Below are 9,115 nucleotides of genomic sequence, written 5' to 3' on the forward strand. Positions count from 1 at the left end.
TCTATAAACAGCACTGCAGTTTATACGTTCTCTTTCTACTTCAGGGTCAAAGACCAAGGAGGATATGTGCAGAACACCAAGCCCGACTCCGGTCAGACTAAGCTTTTACATGTAGGAGTGCATGCAGGAGGCTTAGGAATATGAATCGCATTATACAGGTATGTTAGTCCGATTAAGACTAGCTCGATGACATGACATTAACAAATATGAATTATTGTCTTAGTCTGACTAAAATCAGACCTTTAACATGCATGTAAATGCACTGACTCAGAAACTCGCATCTGGAAAAACCTGATCTCTTTAAAGGTGCATTATGTAATAAATCTAAAGCAACTAGCTGTAAAATCCTCCTAATATGTCACAGAGACTCAGGAATAATGTTCATATAACAAACTGAACTCACCAACAACAACAGTACAGCTAAAATATTTGCTTTAAAAAAAATCTTTTGCGGACCGCAAATCATGTTTATGTTTTGAAATCATGTTTTGGGATGAGGCGCCACCTACCGCCGTCTACCGATCATTGCAGTCCGTAGAGTCTCAGTTGCCGAGCAACCACGGATGTTGCCAGTTACGTCTGTGCTACGATGGCAGAGAAAACGAAACCTAAAAAACCTTGGTATGAATGTAAAAAAAACACCAAGATAAAGGTTGCTGCAAAGTCTACATAGGACATGCTTTTGAACGGTGGAGAGAGTTGAAAGCTGAGAGGAATTTCAAAACGGATGCAGAATCTTCTACAAGACGGGTAAGTTAAGCTTGGCTAACTAAGTTGACGGGGATGGACATTTCTTATACCTTGGTATGTCGAGTGATTACGTTATTCATTCCAATCGTAGAAACAAACGTTAGCAGCACAGCTAACGCTAGCAATATCTGGTCTCCAGTGTGCTGCTGTCCACTCGGATGATGCGTTTGCCAGCAGCGGCTGGACAATACGAAATCTTAGATTTTAGCTTGACGTCATTTCGGGAGCGCTACACTTATGCCACAACCACCGTGGGTTCAAATCCCACTCCTGACACTATGTTTCGTGTTCGCATAAACAACGCAAGGTTAGTGCTCATAACCTGGTTTATTGAATAACAGCCAGAGGATGCAACATAGTTCACATACGGGTAACTGGCATTCATCACAACACTCACTCGGTGTCTGTATTGGCTCAATAAGCATAACAACAACACAGTGACTGATCTACAGTCAATTTAATTTACAGCGTAGGATTCGTCGCTCACCATAATCGCTCGTTGCTGATGGAGGATACGCAAACCTGCTCTGGCAACCTCGAGTCTGGAAGGGAGGGGGTGGAGGAGGAGGCGGATACGACTCGCCGCAGTATTTAGAATTTGAGTGTAGTAACCGTTTTTGGCCACATCCTTACATATGGCGCCTTTAAAGTAAATCCAATCGGAGTCTTGATTGATCCAAAGTTTGAAGTCAAACTTATTCTTCATCTTAGATATAAAGTTTTTTGTCAGTTATTGTGAGACCTCCTCCAGCACCATCACACACCTTTAACCACTGCTGATCAAGATGGGTGTCGCGGGAGAATTGTGTGCCTGGTAATGTAATCGTCGATACATAACGGAGCATGCTGTATATTTATTTCTGTGCGCTTCAGCAGCATCAAAAACAGTCACTTAACGGGGCAGGATTTATGGTGTTTGTGTAGCAAATTGGCCTTTGACGGTTCCCACGCAGGCTCGGCGGCTTCCCCACGGAGCCTAATGGGGTCTGCCGTAATAGCGCCCCTCAATCATCGCTGCAAATATGAAACATTAGCTTGCCGGCTGACAATTATCTAAACAACACACAGAGAGAGGAGGAACGTGATGTGTGAGCAATGCCAAATTTATCAGGATTTTCCAAATGCTCCTTGCCAGTTACAGTTACAAAAAATAAGAGCAATTTGTTTTGTTTTGTTTATTTTTTCCCCCTCTCACGCTCTTTTTTTTTCTCCTACCCACTTTTCCACAGCAGGGAGAGGGTGATGTTAAACTGATAAATTAGACCTCATTTATTGGACAACAATTTGAGTCCATACCCAGGGGCCTCTGTTGTGTGGCGTGGCCGAGGCTCCACAGCTGCTAATTGGTTTGCTCTGTGTGGAGGGAGAGGGTGTTAGGTGGTGGTGGTGGGCGGGGGTTTTGAAGGGGGCGGGTGGGGAACCCAGGACGAACAGTGTGTTAGGCCGTTGCTGACACACACACACACACACACACACACACATAGGAGGGAGCAGTTGTCTGGTGGTGGATGTCCGCGGTGCATGCCATGAAAACATACGAGACAAGCGCTTGATTTGACAGCCATGGTGGGTTGAGGTTGGGGGGGGGGGTGGTCATGTATAGATTTTTGTGTCTGTTGTTTTGGCTTATTTGTGTGCTTCTTTTACTCAGTCAATCAAATTTAATTGACACCGCTGTGCTGGGGCCAGGGCCCCCGCGCCATGCTGGGATGACAGGCATTTAATGCCAAAGAGAGGAGAGGAGGTTCTTCTGCCTGTGAGGGGTGGAGGGGGGAGGCGAGTGCAGGAGAGGCGCAGGGTGGTGGGTGACAAGTCCACAGGCCGTCAACGGCATTAATTGATGTAACGACATCAATGATGGATACTAATAAATACAACCTTTAGGAAAAAAGAAAGGTAATTGGATGGCGTCCTGTGCGAAACCTGCGACCACCAAATGATAAACACCATTCGTCTTCCACGGAGGCCGTCATGCAGACACTCTGTGTCATTTGCATGCAGGTCGAACTCGGTATTTGCATTTTGGCCTCATCAAGAAGACGACGGACAGGACGTTGGGGAGGAAGAAATCAGCTCAATGTAAAAGGAGCCAAGGACCCAAAACTTCAGCGTATTGATTTTCACACCTGGTGGCAACGAAAAGTACCGATATCAAGAGTATACTCTTGATACTCTATATGAATTCTACAATTTGGTGTTGAGGACACCTAAACACTGATGTGAGAGAAGAGTGTTGTGCTTACCACACCACCACCGGAGGACAGGATCATCTGTTTTAACCAATGGACTATCAATAAATGAAATCGATGTCTCGATACTGACCAATGAGGAATTGGATCTCAGCACGTGCAGTGTCTTTAGTGCGCACAAGTACAGCACAAATGAGAACGACGCCGTCAGCTCATCTTTTGATGCAGTTCAACTTACTTACTTGGACTTTGTTGACACCGAATTAAGTTTTGAACCTCTAACCATAACCCATCCAAATAAAGCTCCTGGATCAGTGGTGAAGGATCAATGTAAGCCTGAACACATTCATTCATTTATTGAGGCTGCAGCAAACGCATGCATTTCCTTAAGCTTTTTATGGACACTACTCACGAATGCCCTCAAGTGTGTAACCACATAACAGGTGACCAAACATTCGTTTCTGTAGCCGCAAGGTCCACTGAAATCCACTTTTGTTCTCCTGCTGTCTGTTTACTGTCATTTTTATTCTAGATGCTGTAAAAATTCAGAAGACAAACACAGCGGAAAAGTGGCTAGTACTGTTGCCTCACAGCTAGAAGGTCTTCGGTTCGAATCCTGATTTGACTGAGGGCCTTTCTGAATGGAGTTTGCATGTTCTCCCCCTGTGTGGGTTTTCTCCGGGTTCTCCCGGGTCCTCCCACAGTCCAAAACCATGCAGACGTTAATTGAACACTCTAAAATGACTGTAGGTGTGAAAGTGAGTGAGTGGTTGTTGACTCTCATATGGAGGATAAAGGGGTAGACGATGAATGAATGAATGTAAGTTCTAGACACATATTCCAGGAGGTTTTCTCAGAGATAGCCACTACTCCTTTGTGTGAAAAGGAGCCAGTTGAGGTGGTTCGGCACCTGGTAAGGATGCAACCGGGGGGAGGGTGTTCCTGGCACGTCAAACTGGTAGGAGATCTAGTGGCAGACCAAGGAATAGGTGGAGAGATTACATCTCCTCACTAGTCTGGGAGCCCCTGGGGGTCCCCCTGTCAGAGCTGGACGATTGCGGCGAGGGAAAGGATAGTCTGTGGCCCCCAGCTTGAGCTGATACCCCTGCGACCCAATCTAAGTGGTTGACCATGCGATGGATTGATGGACATTGAAGAGGGTCTGACTGTGGCCTGTGGCTGTTCATGATGACATACCTGTGGCTTACAGCACACCTGCTCATGATGTGCACCCTTTATAACGTCATATCTAATCCTACCTTAATTGCCGGGGGGGGGGTGTGTGTGGTGTGAGCACCCACAGGCTACAGCTGGATATGTATTATTGCATGCATCCACACTTTCCCTTTAATGTTCCTCCACATCATCCATCCATCCATCCATTATCTACCGCTTTATCCTCCAACAGAGGATTGAGGGGGGGTGCTGTGCCTATCTCAGCTGACATTGGGCGGTAGGCGGGGTACACCCTGGACAGTTCCCCAGTCTAACGCAGGGCCGCATATAGAGACAAACAACCATTTATCTCTATTCACCTAATCCCTCCTCCGCATCATTTCTCTTTTTAATTGTACTGACAAACGGACACAAATCCTTCATCAATGAAACGTCATTGAAACAAATAATATGTGTACTGTCCTTGTGACATTGTGAGGACATTTTGGATTAAGTACTGGTTTTAGGGTAAGGGTTAGCATTTAGTTCTGATGGTTATGTTCAGTGTAAGTGGCTAGGGAATATAGTATGTCTATGATGCAAAACCAGGATGTGCAAGTGTGTGTGTGTTCATTATCCGATGATGATAATTAACACTTGTGTGTTGTGAAGAAACAAACAGGAGCTGAGTCTGCAGTTGCTCTCTAGTGTCAGCGGAGGGCAGCATTACAGTGTGTAAGCTTCAGCAGCAGAAACCAAACAACAGATCCTCCAGTTCAGCTCCTGAGCAGCAGTTTGGCATTTAGCTCCTGTGTCACGTAGTCGATTTAGTTGATTGTGAGCATGAAAACGGCAGCAACACCTCGTTAGACTGTGTGTTTGTCTCTTGAGGTTGTTTATACACACACACACACACACACACACACACACACACACACACACACATACTGGCAGTAAACTGGTGTCTTATTTTAATTTTCCTGCCTCTGTAATTGACAGTGTGCTCTGTTTCCTCAGTGTGTGAGTGACCCCGGAGACGAGGGCCGATCGTTGATGATGTTCTGTAAAATGTCAGAAAAACACGAGCGTTACAATAAAAGACATGATTGGCCCCCCCCTCCCCCGCCCCCCCTTTTCAATTTATAGTTTCAGCCTTGGAAACTGCACAGGAACTTCAGTGCTGTGTGTCTCATTAACAGACTTCAACAAGTTATATATAATCGGACATGTTGTAAAAACATGAGGAGGTTTCTTAGCTCAGATATTCTGCCAAATTGAGACCCTGAAAGTGCATAAAGACAATGAACAGCACATGCTTCAGTTTTAATGGCCGTATCCTCATGTTATAATTGCATTTGACATGTGTAGAATATGTGTCACTAAACATATTGAAAAAAAACCTAACCCACACATATTAATATATATATATATATATATATTTGTTTTTTTTCCTTCAAGACCAAAATCTATCCCAGGACCATAAACTGAAGTCACACAAACAAAATTATGTGACGTAACAAACTTGGTTCAGATGACATAAACATATTGTAACATGGCCTACAGTCACATGATACATTACATGTTATAAATCACCTTTTATATTATATTATGTTATGTTATTCTAGCGTATTACTGATGTTATAACATTCTAAGAGTGCTAAAATGTAAATAACATGTAATAACTGCGAAATAAATTTTGCAAAACATTTGATTGAATTTTTTGTAATAATAATAATAAAATTATAATTTATAACATAATGAACACATTATGAGAACACACTAGAACCAGTACTGTATTTAAGATTTTAATATAAAACACTTATATATATTACATTTTTACAAATTATTATTATTATTATTATAATAATAATAATAATAATAATGCGCTTATATATATAATGCATGTTATCACACATTATAATGGCAGATGTTATAAAAATGCATGTTAAAATGACACTAATGGACATTATCATGACATGATCAATTTCAACACTGAAGAATAATCTGATTTCATCTTTAGTTGTGGGTCATGGAACCCACATGATGGTGAAAATGTAATGATTTTAAACAACTGATGGAGTTTTATCTGAAATCAATTGAATATTATCATTATTATTATTTATTATTATATATTTTTTTTTTTTCAATGTTAAGGGAAAAATATAATCGTTGCAATTATCTCCGTAAAGATAAAACTTAAGAATTTAGACTCTGAACATTAAATTAAATTGAAGAAAAAAATAACTTCTACTTATATTGTTTTTGTTGTTGTGGAAATAGACTCCAGCATCCAAATCATCATCAGCTTTTCTGTTTTATGGCAGACTCAGTGGATCACCATGGAGCTGCACAGATCCTCATGCAATAACATTTTGGAATGTGCAGGATTTTGTCTGTCAGTTATCGTTTAGTGTGAGACTCAAACCTCTGATCGCTCATTCTCACTGCTCCTCAGTGAAATAATAGTGGAATAAAACTCTCTCGTTTGGCCGAGGGGCCCCCGAGAGCCTCTTATAGGCTCCCGGGGGTCCCCAGACCCCACTTTGGGAGCGGTCGGTTGGGCCTGCGGCTGTGGTAATGATGCTTGTTTGTCCGGCAGTCTGTAAATCACACCGACATTAGAGGCGTCACAAGATCCACTGGAGACACAGCAGAGCATCACTAATACCCTCAAACCCTGGAGACGCTTGCTGTTGGATCTATAACCCAGCCCTTAACTCCGCCCCTTAACGAGAGATGGACAGGAAAACACCACAGTAGAGTTTAAAATGATGCAGACCATCTTAAACAAGATGATTTCATTTATTTATTTGAACTTTGGTGTGGGGAGTGAGTGACCAGTTTCCTGTTAAAACAGTGTGCCACAGTGCCTTCATGACTCAGTAAGACTGAAAAATCACATTGAATATATATATATATATATATATATATATATATATATATATTCCTTCAAGACCAAAATCTATCCCAGGACCATAAACTGGAGTATGTGTTTACTTTAAAGGTGCATTATGTAATAAATCTAACGCAACTGACCATAAAATCCTCCTAATATGTCACAGAGACTCAGGAATAATGTTCATATAACAAACTGAACTCACCAACAACAACAGTACAGACAAAATATTGCATTGGCATGTGGCGCCACCTACCGCCGTCTACCAGTCATTGCAGTCAGTAGAGTCTCAGCTGCAGAGCAACCACGGGTTGCCAGTTATGTCAGAAAAACGAAACCTAAAAGACCTCGGTATTTTTTATTTTGAATGTAGTAACCGTTTTTGGCCACATTCTTACATATGGCACCTTTAATCCAGGTCAAACAAAATGACACACAAACAAAATTATGTGACGTAACAAACTTTGTTGAGATGAATCATGTTCATGTTTCGTCAGAAAACCTCCACATTTAACTCTTGTATTAACTTTGTCTCACTTCTCTTCTTTCGTCATTCACTGCCGTTTTTTGAACTCTGCGTCAAAGGTAAATGTGTGGTGTCTCTGCCGACAGTCTCCTCCGTCCTCTCCTCTGTCCTCGGCAGTGTCCTTCCTTCATTACAGCCGCCTCCTTTCAGTCAGAGCTGTTGGTGAGACTAATCTTTAGACTGAGAGAGGGTTCCTGTAAAGGTTCAGGCAGGAAACAGGGGGAGGCCCACGAATATACCACACTGACATCATTTATTGTGTGTGTGTGTGTGTGTGTTTTGATATTTACTGGGAAGAGACGGCTCCTTTAATCTCGCCCATCGACTGCCCAGTGCTCCCATTAAAGCTGCCTGAGGTGTCCACAGGGAGAGAGAGTGTGAGAGAGGGGGATCTTTAAAAGGTTGGTTTATGAGCTGATATCTCCGTCTGAGTGTTTGTATGTGTGACTTTACAGTGTGTGTGTGTGTGTGTTTACTCTTTATAATGAGTGTGTGTTCAGATCTTCAAATCATCAGAGGGGGGGAACGCGGGTCTGTATTTCAGAAGATTACATACCAGTGAACTATAAAGGAACAACTTATTGACTCAACATGACTCAGCTAAAATGCTTTTGATGATTTTGATCTACATTTTTATGTGTCCGATATCCGATCCAGTGATTTTGACCAGTATCAGACTGATACAGATACCGAGGATACAGATTCTTAGTGAAACATGCCATATATAGGATTTTTTTTTTATTTCAAAAAAATTTATTTCATCAAATTTTACAGTTGTATCTGATCCAGTGATTTCCTGTGGTCACAGCATCATTTGTGTTTGTGTAAAGCTTTCACTTATGCTGATGATGCTTGGATGTTTGGAACATGAAATATCTGATAAAGCTGACAGTTACATCACCATTCAAAAGTTTGGGTTCACTTAAAAATGTCCTTATTTTTGAAGGAAAAACACTTTTTCACACATTTTTCGATGAATATAACATTAAAGGAATCAGAAATACACTCTATACATTGTTAATGTGGTAAACGACTATTCTAGCTGCAAACCTCTGGTCTTTAATGGAATATGTACATAGGTGTATAGAGGCCCATTTCCAGTGTTCTAATGGTACATTGTGTTTGCTAATCGCATTAGAAGGCTATTGGATGATTAGAAAACCCTTGAAAACCCTTGTGCAACTTGTTTGATGAATAAAAGTGAGTTTTAAAGGAAAACATAACAAAATTGTATGGGTGACCCAAACTTTTGAATGGTAGTGTATGTGAGAGATGAAGTAGTACCAGCATCACGGTATGGACATATGAGCAAAATGAATATCTTTATAATAAATAAAAGTGGTAACAACCTAATTATGAACAATTATAAGTCTATTTTAAGGGTATTCTTATTGTTGAGTATGATCATTATCTATTTTGTCATCAAAATGAGAAGTCTTGACGTTGTTTATGAACAAGATAGTCAAATGGCTTTGTCGTGTTTTCATTATGACAGTTTATTCTCTCAGTGTTTTCCAATGCAAAAAAAAAAGGTCAGAACTCCTACCTGAGAATGCTCAAGACAGTACTATACACTACTTGTGAGTGAGTACAAGACAC

Source organism: Microchirus variegatus, assembly GCF_963457635.1.
Source record: "Microchirus variegatus genome assembly, chromosome: 18".
NCBI classification, from domain to species: Eukaryota; Metazoa; Chordata; class Actinopteri; order Pleuronectiformes; family Soleidae; genus Microchirus; species Microchirus variegatus.